The sequence below is a fragment of the Physeter macrocephalus genome, chromosome 8 (assembly GCF_002837175.3).
Source record: "Physeter macrocephalus isolate SW-GA chromosome 8, ASM283717v5, whole genome shotgun sequence".
NCBI lineage: Eukaryota > Metazoa > Chordata > Mammalia > Artiodactyla > Physeteridae > Physeter > Physeter macrocephalus.
In genome coordinates this window covers 73,125,800-73,139,089 of record NC_041221.1, presented here as the reverse complement: position 1 = coordinate 73,139,089, position 13,290 = coordinate 73,125,800, and positions in this window count along the sequence as shown.

Sequence of the window (13,290 nt, the reverse complement as noted above, 5' to 3'; positions counted from 1 at the left end):
AGATCAGAAATAAATGAAAAAGAAATGAAGAAAACAATACCAAAGATCGATAAAAGTAAAAGCTGGTTCTTTGAGAAGATAAACAAAATTGATAAACCATTAGCCAGACTCATCAAGAAAAAGAAGGAGAGGACTCAAATCATTAAAATTAGAAATGAAAAATTAGAAGTTACAACAGACACCACAGAAATACAAACCATCCTAAGAGACTACTACAAGCAACTCTATGCTTGGAGAGCATGAAATGGACAACCTGGAAGAAATGGACAAATTCTTAGAAAGGTATAACCTTCCAAGACTGAACCAGGAAGAAAGAGAAAATATGAACAGACCATTCACAAGTAATGAAATTGAAACTGTTATTAAATATCTTCCAACAAACGAAAGTCGAGGACCAGATGGCTTCACAGGTGACTTTTATCAAATATTTAGAGAAGAGCTAACACCCATCCTTCTCAAACTCTTCCAAAAAATTGCAGAGAAAGGAACACTCTCAAACTCATTCTAAGAGGCCACCATCACCCTGATACCAAAACCAGACAAAGATACAACAAAAGAAGAAAATTACAGACCAATATCACTGATGAATATAGATGCAAAAATTCTCAACAAAATACAAGCAAACAGGATCCAACAACACATTAAAAGGATCATACACCACCAAGTGGGATTTATCCCAGGGATGCAAGGATTCTTCAATATATGCAAATCAATCAATGTGATACACCATATTAACAAATTGAAGAAGAAAAACCATATGATCATCTCAATAGATGCAGAAAAGCTTCTGACAAAATTCAACACCCATTTATGATAAAAACTCTCCAGAAAATGGGCATAGAGGGAACCACTCTCAACATAATAAAGGCCATATATGACAAACCCACATGGTGAAAAACTGAAAGCATTTCCTCTAAGATCAGGAACAAGACAAGGATGTCCACTCTCACCACTATTATTCAGTATAGTTTTGGAAGTCCTAGCCATGGCAATCAGAGAAGAAAAAAAAATAAAATAAATACAAATTGGAAAAGAAGAATTAAAACTGTCACTGTTTGTAGATGACATGATACTATACACAGAAAAACCTAAAGATACCACCAGAAAACTACTAGAGCTAATCAATGAATTTGGTAAAGTAGCAGGATACAAAATTAATGCACAGAAATCTCTTGCATTCCTATACACTAATGATGAAAGATCTGAAAGAGAAATTAAAGAAACACTCCCATTTACCATTGCAACAAAAAGAATAAAATACCTAGGAATAAACCTACCTAGGGAGACAAAAGATCTGTATGCAGAAACCTATAAGACACTGTTGAAAGAAATTAAGGATAGTTTTGGAAGTCCTAGCCATGGCAATCAGAGAAGAAAAAAAAATAAAATAAATACAAATTGGAAAAGAAGAATTAAAACTGTCACTGTTTGTATACTACCCAAAGAAATCTACAGATTCAATGCAATCCCTATCAAATTACCAATGGCATGTTTTACAGAAGTAGAACAAAAAAATCTTAAAATTTCTATGGAGACACAAAAGACCCCAAATAGCCGAAGCAGTCTTGAGGGGAAAAAATGGATCTGGAGGAATCAGACTCCCTGACTTCAGACTATACTACAAAGCTATAGTAATGAAGACAATATGGTATATGACAAAGGAGGCAAGACTACACAAGTGAAGAAAGACAGTCTTTTCAATAAATGCTGCTGGGAAAACTGGACAGCTACATGTAAAAGAATGAAATTAGAACATTCTCTAACACCATAAACAAAAATAAACTCACAATGGATCAAAGACCTAAATGTAAGGCTGGTCACTCTAACACTCTTAGAGGAAAATGTAGGCAGAACATGCTTTGACATAAATCGCAGCAGCATGTTTTTGAATCCACCTCCTAGAGCAATGAAAATAAACACAAAACTGAACAAATGGGACCTAATTAAACTTAAAACCTTTTGCACAGTGAAGGAAACTATCAACAAAACGAAAAGACAACCCACAGAATGGGAGAAAATATTTGCAAACAAAGCAACCAACAAGGGATTAATCTCCAAAATACACAAATAGCTCATGCAGCTCAATATTTAAAAAACAACCCAATCAAAAAATGGGCAGAAGATCTAAATAGACATTTCTCCAAAGAAGACATACAGATAGCCAAGAAACACATGAAAAGCTGCTCAACATCACTAATTATTAGAGAAATGCAAATCAAAACTGCAATGAGGTATCACCTCACAGCAGTTAGAATGGGCATCATCAGAAAATCTACAAACAACAAATGCTGGAGAGGGTGTGGAGAAAAGGGAACCCTCTTGCACTGTTGGTGGGAAAGTAAATTGATTCAGCCACTATGGAGAACAGTATGGAGGTTCCTTAAAAAACTAAAAATAGAATTACAATATGACCCAGCAATCCCACTACTGGGCATATACCCAGAGAAAACCATAATTCAAAAAGACACATGCACCCCAGTGTTCGTTGCAGCACTATTTACAATAGCTTACACATGGAAGTAACCTAAATGCCCATCAACAGATAAATGGATAAAGAAGATGTGGTACATATATACAATGGAATATTACACAGCCATAAAAAGGAACGAAATAGGGTCTTTTGTTGAGACGTGGATGGATCTAGAGACTGTCATACAGAGTGAAGTCAGAAAGAGAAAAACAAATATCGTATATTAATGCATATATGTGGAACCTAGATAAATAGTACAGATGAACCAGTTTACAGGGCAGAAATTGAGACACAGATGCAGATGCAGAGAACAAACGTATGGACACCAAGTGGGGATAGTGGTGGGGGGTGTCTGGTGGTGTGATGAATTGGGAGATTGGGATTGACATGTATGCACCAATATGTATAAAATGGATAACTAATAAGAACCTGCTGTATAAAAACATAAATAAAATTAAATTTAAAAAATAAAAAATAAAAATAAAATTAGACTAGGAAACTAACAAATATGTTAGAAAGAATATAAAAATAAGAATATAGATGAAACAACAACTGGAAGGTACAACAGTACCACAATAGTAAAGAAGAGGAGGGGGGAAAAGAAAAAAAAACAATGCCTTGTCTGTGGTGGGCAGGGCCTAAGCAAGGGCAAGGTTTTGGCGGTGAGTGGGGCCTATACTTAGGACCCACAGGGATGGAAAAGGCCCTGGGGTCTGTAGGGGGTGGGGCTTAGCCTCAATGGAACAGAAGCAGCCCAGGTGTGCCCTCCACCCCTGATCTCAGATGGTGGAGAACCTTACCTGGGAGCCCAGCAGGCTTCCTGAGCCCGAGTGGGTGGGGCTAACTCCCTCCTCTCCTCTCCTGCTCCTCCAGTCCCTGAGGGCTCCTCCCACCTGCCTCTCCTGTTCTCCCCGCCCCCTGCAATTAAAAACAGGACAGATGTCTGCACTCAACACATCTATTCAATGTTGTACTAGATGCAAATAAGCCTGGGCAAAAGAAATAAATGGCATCAAGACTGAGGAAGAAGTAGAACTATCTTTATTCAGAGATGACATGATCTCAAATATAGAAAGTCCTAAGGAATACCAAAAAAATAAAAGCTATTAGAATTAAAGCATTCAGCAAGGTTCAGAATACAAGGTCAGTATACAAAAAACAGTTGTATTTCTATACACTAGCAATGAACAATCTGAAAAAAATTAACAATTATAATCACAAAAGCATCAAAAACAATAAAATACTTTAGAAATAATTTATCAGAAAAGTATAAGACTTGTACTCTGAAAACTACGAAAAAATCATTGAAAGAAATTTAAGAAGATCTAAATAAATAGAGAGACATCTCATGTTCATGGATTGGAAGACTTATTGTTAAGATGAGCAAACTGCCCAAACTTATCTGCAGATTCAATGCAATCCCTATCAGAATCCACCGGGTTTCTTTGTAGAAGTTGACAAGCTGATTCTCAATTCATATAGAGATGCAAGGGACCCAGAATAGCCAAATAATCTTGAAAAAGAAAGTTGGAGGACTCACACTTCCCAATTGCAAAACTTATTTCTAAGCTACATTAATCAAGAAAGTGTAATATTGCATAAGGATAGATATATAGATCAATGGTATCTAATTGAGAGTCCAGAAATAAGCTCATATGTCTATGATAAACTGATTTTTGACAAGGGTGTCAAGACAACTGAATGGGAAAGAATAGTCTTTTCAACAATGTTGCTGGGACAGCAGGATATACACATGCAAAAAACAAAAGCAAAACAGAAAACAAACTCAAGTCTGACCCCAACCTCACACCATATATAAAAAAATAACTCAAAATGAATCACTGACCTAAATGCAAGAGCTACAATAGAACTATAAAACTTTTAAAAGAAATATAGGAATAAATCTTTACGACCTTGGATTAGGTAATGGTTTCTTAAATACAATTCAAAAAGCACAAACATAGGGACTTCCCTGGTGGTCCAATGGTTAAGACTCCATGCTCCCAATGCAGGGGGCATGGGTTTGACCCCTGGTCAGGGAACTAAGATCCTGCATGCTGCATGGCACAGCCTAAGAAAAAAGAAAAGCACAAACATAAATAAGAGAAAATAAATTAGATTACATCAAAATTAAAAACTTTCAAGTGATACTATCAAGAAAATGATGACAACCCACAGAATGAGAGAAAATATCTGCAAATCGCATTATCTGCTAAGGGACATCTATCTAGAATGTACAAAGAGCTCTTACATTCCAACAATTAAAAGACAAATAACCCAATTTTTTTTAATGAGCAAAGGATCTAAAAAGACATTTATTCAAAAAAGAAATACAAATGGCTGACAGACCATTAAAAATAACACCATTAGGAAAAAGTAAATCAAAACCATTTCATACACACCAGGATGGCCAAAATAAACAACAGAAAATAAGAAGTGGTGGCAAGGGTGTGAAGAAAGTAGAATTCTCCTGCATTCCTTGTGATGTAAAATGGCATAGCTGCTTTGGCAGTGTCCAAAAATGTTAAACATTGAGTTACCATATGACTCAGCAATTCTACCCTAAGTCTATACCAAAAAGAATTGAAAACTATGACTACACAAAAACTTGTCCACGGATGTTCAAAGCAGCGTTATTCAAGAAATAGACACAAAGTAGAACCAATGCAAATGTCAATCAAATCATGAATGGATAAACAAAAGTGATATGTCCATGTAATGAAATACTATTTGTCTATAAAAGGAATTAAATACTGACACATGATACAACATGAAAAAAAACTTGACAACATTGCACTAATTGCAAGAAGCCAGACACAAAAATTATATGAGCATTTATATGAAGTCCCACAAAAGGCAAATCCACAGAGACAAGCGGTAGATTAGTAGCTGCCAGGAGCTGGGAGAAGGAAGAATGGAGAATGACTGCCTATGGGTATGGGATTTCTTTTTGGAGTAATGAAAATGGTCTGTAATTGGATAGTAGTAAAGGTTGCGCAACTCCAAATACTTTAAAAACCACCAAACTGCAGGCTTTTTTTGTGTGTGTGGCTGCATTGGGTCATCGTTTCTGTGCGCAGACTTTCTCTAGTTGTGGTGAGCAGGGGCTACTCTTCATTACGGTGCCCGGGCTTCTCTTTGCAGTGGCTTCTCTTGTTGCGGAGCACAGCCTCTAGGGGCGCGAGCTTCAGTAGTTGTGGCACGTGGGCTCAGTAGTTGTGGCTCGGGGGCTCTAGAGCTCAGGCTCAGTAGTTGTGGCGCACAGGCTTAGTTGTTCTGTGCCATGTGGGATCTTCCCAGACCAGGGATCGAACCCGTGTCTCCTGCATTAGCAGGCAGATTCTTAACCACTGTGCCACCAGGGAAGCCCAAATTGCAGGCTTTTAAAGGATGAATTTTATGGTATGTGAATTATTAAGTTGAGAACTTTCAACATATAGTAATTTTTAAGAAGTTAGCACTGGAACAGTCATAGATCATATACAAAAATGATATGCAAAGGGATTTGACACCATATTTGTCCCTGGATGAGATAGTCATCCTTCCCAATTAAAAAGAAAATACTGAAGTCATTCTGGATGAGTTACCTTTAATATTTACTTTATTGGATTTTTCTTTCAAACTAAAAAGCAATACATACTTTTATTGCTTTTTATCACAAGTCCCCCCAAATCCCAACAATATTTGCCTTTCCTATGACCCTCACTCCCACCACCACCTCACCCTGAAGAGGATATATGTTAACAGCTTAATGTCCACATTCTTCTCTATGTTCATAGCAATGCACCCAAATGAAAATCTTCACACCAATAAAAGGTTTTTCTCTGAGTTTACAAAACTAGGTCATGCCACACACATTTCTCTTCAACTTGCTTTCTTGTGGCTTTTCTCACAGGTCAATACATGTAAATCACACTCCTCCTTTTGAATAGTTACATAATATTCCAGAAATAGGGGCATGTCACAGCTTATTCAACCACTCTCTTGATAGCATTCAAGATGTTTCCATTTTTTTTTCACCTAATGTATATCTTTGTATATTTACTTACAAGCCAATTCTTTTATTTCTGTAGGATAAAACTGTTCAATCCAAGTTTTAAAGATGCAGAAAATCATTACTTTTCATGACAATTAAAAAGGTCTTTATGTTGCAGTAAGCATCCTGCTGGGTGCAAATGGGAAAATCTATTTCTGAGCTCTGAGTCACAGCCCTGTGGACAGATTAGGCTTTGTTTGCAAATACATAAACAAAATACAAATCACAAGTACTCACCAAACAAGGTATTAGATTCTACGAGTATGAGGGGGCAAAGGATGTGTCAACGATAGACACATTTCCTGGTACAGGAAAATGAGCAGCCAAGGAAGGAAGCAGCTTAGGGAAGCACACTGAACCAAGCTTCCCTCTTTGACTGCAAAATTCCCCTGACAACAAAGAATCCAACCGGGCTCCCAAGTTCAGAGTTAGGGTTAGGTTTAGGTCTAGGCTTAGGCTGGAACCAGGATTCCTTTCAGACCATGAGTCCCCTTATTTTTTTTTTTTTTTTTTGTTACGCGGGCCTCTCACCGTTGTGGCCTCTCCCGTTGCGAAGCACAGGCTCCGGACGCGCAGGCTCAGCGGCCATGGCTCACGGGCCCAGCCGCTCCGCGGCACGCGGGATCTTCCCGGACTGGGGCACGAACCCGTGTCCCCCGCATCGGCAGGCAGATTCTCAACCACTGCGCCACCAGGGAAGCCAGGGTCCCCTTATTTAGCTCCCTACTTTGCTTCTTCTCTTGGTTGGCTGGAGCGGTTTTTTCAAGAAGGGAATGTGGATCGCTGTGCCCTTACATATCTAAGGATAGCTTTCTATTGTGGTCATACACAAAAGACAACATGGCTTATTTTAAATACTTGGGTCACAGTCTTTTCTTCCTCCAAATTCCACCAATACTGTACTTTTAAAAGGCTTCTAGCTTGCAGTGATTCTGAAGACAACCCAATTTTGGCTTCTCAGCTGGTAACTTGTGTGTGTGCATGGGTACAGAATATAAAAATAGTAAACTGTAAATGCACTCTCTGTCGTTAAAATGGCCAACAGCTAAAGTGTCTGCTCTGATATATTCTCAGCTTATCCAAAATGATAAAACAAGGAAGGAACTCCACATGAACTACGCCTGTGGCAATGTGTCCATTATAACAGTAACTGTGAGTCTTGACGCCCCCAAATAGTCAGGCCGCAGCAAATTAGCCCGAGGCAATAATTTAGAGATTTGATTTTACTCTTCTCTTGCTTCAGGTTATCCAATGCCATCAGAAGCAGCCATCCAACGCCACTGTTCCAAAATGCCTCTTTTATTTTGGGGCATCAGCTATTAAGTTAGTCATAGCACCACCCTCTGGTGTACCTAGGGAGACTGGAATGCGTAGTTTTGCTGGGATATACTGTGGGCTGTTGGGACCTGACTTATGAAGGGGAATGTAACGGCTTTCTTCCTCATTCTGGCCAGTTCTTCAGCCCCCCAAAATCTGCCTCTTTTTTATTATTTATTTATTTGTTTGTTTGTTTGATTGATTGATTGATGTATTTTGGCTGTGCTGGGTCTTAGTTGCAGCAGGCTGGCTCTTAGTTGCGGCAGGCGGGCTTCTTAGATACAGCATGCGGACTCTTAGCTGCTTAGGGTCTCATGCCAACTGGAGCAAAAGTGGAATTTATGGAAACAATATAGGGAAATATCCTCAAAATCTAAAAGAAGGACCAACAGGCTTTAAAAGACAGAAACAGAGCTTCTCCTGGAATTTCAGTTGAAGAAACTGACAATGGATATCATGACATTGCAACGAGGGTGAATGATCAGAAGCAACTATCTTCTGTCTTTCTGTTAACTGTTAAAGTTCCAGTTCCACAGAGACTGTTCTATTGGTCTCAGGTCACAGTCCCACTTCTTGGCAGGAAAGGATAAAGTATCCGACAGTTTCATTGTACTGACTCAAGTGGGAAAGAGGCAATTCCCCAAAACAGTATCCGAATGCTTTTAGCAAAAAAAAAAAAAATGCTCAATTTATCCTTCCAATTTATAGATAAACTGCCTTTCCAAGTGGATATTTGCAGGATTTTTTTAAACTCATGGAATACAAAATGTTTTCTTTGGGTATATCTAGATGTGGGTCCCTTCTGTTTTTGTCTGGAATGTACTGAGCCCCTTCAGCCTGTGTACTTAGGTTTTGTTTCATCCTTTATTATTGTTTCTATTTCGTATGTTATGCTATCTTCCCTAGGAACACCTTTGCTCTGGTTTTCATTTTCTGTTTCCTTCTGCTTGTGCTTTTTTTCTGCATCCTGGAAAAGCTTTCCAAATCTGTTCTCCACATAACTGATGCTGATTTACATGCAACCAGTCATGTACCAATTATGTTATTACACTTTTATCTTACTTGAAAGTCTTCCATATCGCAACCTGTTGTCCTTTCTTTTCAGCCTGTTTTCTCTTCGTGGCATTATGTTCCTGTTTCACAACATTCAGTGTCTCATTGAATCCTATTATTGTAGAATCTAAACAATATCCTACAGTTTTCTTCTGGACCCTTTAGGCTCTTCAGAGCTAGGAAATTTCTTTGAGGTTCCAGGATACTGTCCCCTATCCTTTGTTCTGCAGTATTTTCAATTGGACTCATATGTTCTTTTGTTTATGTTTACTCATTCTCAAACAAGGCAGGATTTACTCAGACTCACTGATAGCTAACAGGTAGGCATTTGCCCCTGACCCCACTCTCTGTCTACTCAGATATGAGTCAAATAATCTACCTAAGTCTACAACTAAAGGATAGATCAGTGTGCCCAGCTCAGAGCTTATTACCCAGATAGTCGTCTTGAGCAACAACCTGCTGGTGAGGTAGCCTCTTCCCCTAGCCCCACAGTCCAGTTCTCTGATAAGCCTCACTGTGATATAAAATCATACTTCTCAGCAATACCACCTAGTACCTGGGCCCCGTGTTTCAGAGAACCCACTCTGGCCATTTTTTGGTTATGCGTACCCCACCAAGAGAAGAATCTGCGAGACCAAAAGGATGTGCCCACCCATGAGCCCTTCTAGACCACATTGTGGTCAGGACCCTGGAATTCTCTGCCCAAATAGCCCAAGCCTGTTTGCAGAGTCTACACAGGCCATGTCCACAAGTCCACCCTCCTGAGGGTAACCCATGCCACAAGCATGTGCACTCCCAGGCCCAACGAATGGCCAAGGGCAGCTATTTGCAGAGGCTCTGGATACTCCAGCTGGGGTACCACTCACACGTGCTAAGGCTGCTTGCAATTCAGGAGACAGTGATGGGGAGAGAAGATGACCAAGCTGGGGGTTAATGGACTTGAGGCCAGCATTCTCCAATCACCAATATTCCAGCATGGAACTCCAAGGAGCTGGAAATTCTAAATTTGAATGTGGCTTTCCAGATTATTTTAAAGGAGTATTTGTTGAGGTAAAATGATAGAATTTATTTTCTTTTATCTTGACTTATAATTTTTAATAATTTAGACAGAGGGTGCATGAGCCTGCATTTCTACTCCTTGCCCCAGGTCCTACAAATATTAGGGGAGCCTAAAAAACAGCTTCCAAGGCTCTTCCTTCCTCCCTTCCTGCCTCCCTGTCACCCACACAAAAGCAGCTCTGTTTAGGAATAGGTTAGTTCCAAAAGCTCTTCATTAGCCCATCAGAAAGTTAAAAAATAACCAAGAAAGATACTGCAAGATTGCAGCCCCTGGATGGATTGCCACTAAATTACTGTGTGAGTTGGCCCTTGGAAGCTTTGTACCCTTCTTACTTTACCCACATCCTATCAGACATCTTGTTCTAAAAGTGAACTGTTGCATCTACATCAAAAATCTCTTTAGGCAAATGTCATCCCTCTCCTCCCAACTCCCTCACTCCCTTGATGGTCTCCAACAGTAGTCTAAGGAATTTTCAGCAACCATGGTTTGGTGCTCCAACCAGAACTCCTTGGATCTCTTTTACCAATTCTGTCTACTCCTCCAGCTTCTGTGTGCTTTTGCCTCTAGCAGCCTGTACCTATGACACTTTCAGGAGACTGCCATTAAGCTACAAAAGCCCCACTTTGCCCCAGTAGGCAGAGAGCTGGAAACACTTGGGAATTTACATCTCTCCAGAGTGACCCTTAGCCAATGACCACCTTGTATCAAAATATAAAGCCCAGCTCCCTGGCCTGAATCTGGAAAAATTCTATAGGTCACTTTCACTCCAGAGTTCCCCTGATAAATCAAGGTGAAGCTACCCTCCATGAGACCTTACCTGAAACCGCATGCTTCCCCTCATATTTACATGTAGAACTTGTCATTTTTTCACCATTTTGAATTCGTAAAATTATCTTGATTTTCATTTTCATCACAATCATATGCCTCTTCTTATCAGCAAATTTAACACATTCTTTGCTTTCGCACTTTCAGACATGATTGAATTAAATATTTTATAAAATATCTCCACAATCAGCAAACATGGCCCATATCACATTGTAGTTACATGCAATATAATGCAGAAGGGTGGAAACCAAAATGCTTGCTCACCACTTCCTTCTTCTGTTGGGGACTCACAAAACTGACATGGTTTTCCTTGTGTCTATAAAAATTTGTGATATAGCAGAGTAGCAGTTAATTCACAGTGAAACTTGGATTTAATGCAAAAAAATCTAATTTGTTTATTTTTGTCTATAATTAATCTGGTCTTCCTACTATAATTTCCCACCACTGGTTAGCAGAGGAAAATTAACTAAGTGTCCGATACAATTTACAGTTTAGTTCAATCCAGTAATTTATGTTGTCTCTTTAGATAGTGTCAACCTCTTAAATAAAACAAACACTTGGCCTCTCAGATGGCTTCCTCCGTCCTTGGTGGAAACTGTCATCCAGATATACAGGGAAAGGGATGGTGGCTTACAGGTCCCCTAAAGTTGGGACAAGCAGGGCCCCCACTCGTACTGGTCCTTGAATGCGCCCTGTCCAATGTTGGGGGCTCTTGGGCAGTGGTGCTGCCCACCTGAAAGCTGCCACCCTCCCACCCTCTGATGCTGCAATCAGCAGCTGCTGATCTAGACCGTTCTTTTGATTCAGACATTCTCCAAGGGAAACTGGCCATCTCCCCTTTGCCGACTCTCCCTTGGCCTCTTGTGAGCCACGTGCCCCTGGGTTTCTGCTTCATCCTCCATCTGCCACCTCCACTCCTACCCCCCAGTCTGGCTCCTAGATCACCTCACCTCATTGCAACAGGCCCCATAGCAGGCCCACCAAAAGTTTGGCAAGCGGAACTTAGAGGACCCCCTCTGCCAGACCACACTGTGCCACCAAGTTTATTTATTTTTATGTGACTTTACTCAAAATGAGAGACAGCCCCTCCTGGGGTCCAAACACGTAAATCAAGGTGAAGCTACCCTCCATGAGACCTTACCTGAAACCGCATGCTTCCCCTCATATTTACATGTAGAACTTGTCATTTTTTCATCATTTTGAATTCGTAAAATTATCTTGATTTTCATTTTCATCACAATCCTATGCCTCTTCTTATCAGCAAACCCAGACTTCCTCTCAATTTATACAACATACCTGCTCGTCTATGGGTCAAAACCCCAAGAGGGCATTTCTGAAACCAAAAATCTCACAGCTTTTCTCTCTGGCCTCACTCAACCCGATCCCTTCACACACGGAAGGAACCTGCTTTGTGTAAAACTCTATGGTCACACCAAGCACCAAGCATGGGCCTTCTACAAAGAAAATGAAGCAACCCTTTCTCAAGACAAATAGCTTGCAACGCAGTTACCTTGCTGGAAATGCATACATTTAATGTCCTGAAATAAATTTTACCCTGAGTTTCTTTCTGTATTCTTCCTGCAATATTTCTCATCTTCACCTAGGCTTATGGATGCCTTGGGCAATGAGGGTGAAGGTGTGTACTCCACAAGGTAAGGAGAAGCAAATTGTTTTCAAAACACTATCTGTTGAAATTTCTGAAGTGGGGGAGCTCTGCGTTGCTTCATTCATGGGGACTACACCTTGGAAAGGAAATTTACCAATTCTATCTCCCCATCTCCATCCCCTTCCTGTAGTGTGTGTGTGTATGTGTGTGTGCGTGTGTGTGTGTGTGCGCGCGCGTGTGGTTTGTGTTGCTGTCTCTGAGAATGAGCTGTGGAGGGGGAGGGAAAGGAAAGGACTGCCTCAGAAATCAGTACCATGTAGCAGAGAGATGGGTGCTTTATTGTGACAGGCTCTGAGTACTGGTTTGCTGCCAAAAAGTGACGCAGACATCAAGTATCTTTCTCGTTCTGAGAGTGATTCCTGTTATAATACTGAGTGGCAGTTCTCAGATTCTGGCGTTAAGTTTTCCCTTTTAGGTTTCAGTGTTGTTAGGACCTTTCTGATTTTTCTGTGTCTTCATAGGGGTTTTAAATTTATAGCATCTACTCAGGAGGCAGCTACAAAATGCCAGTTTCAACCAGAAGTCCTAGACCCCTCACCCAGCCTCGGACACATCTGCATCAGACGCCTCTTCTCTCTGCTCCCTTCATACTCTCTACATTCCTCTTTCATTGCAGTTACAGGTACCAGCTATGCCTCTAGGTATAGGTACAGGTGTATATTATACAGCTAGTTATTTACTTTTCAGTCTTCTCAGAAAAACTGTAATCTCCTTTAAAAGAACTGCCATGCCTTACTTCATTTTGAATCACCAGCAACTAACACAGTGCCTGACATATAGTGCACATGAAGACAGACACTCGGGCTTCCCTGGTGGCGCAGTGGTTGCGCGTCCGCCTGCCGATGCAGGGGAACCGGGTTCAC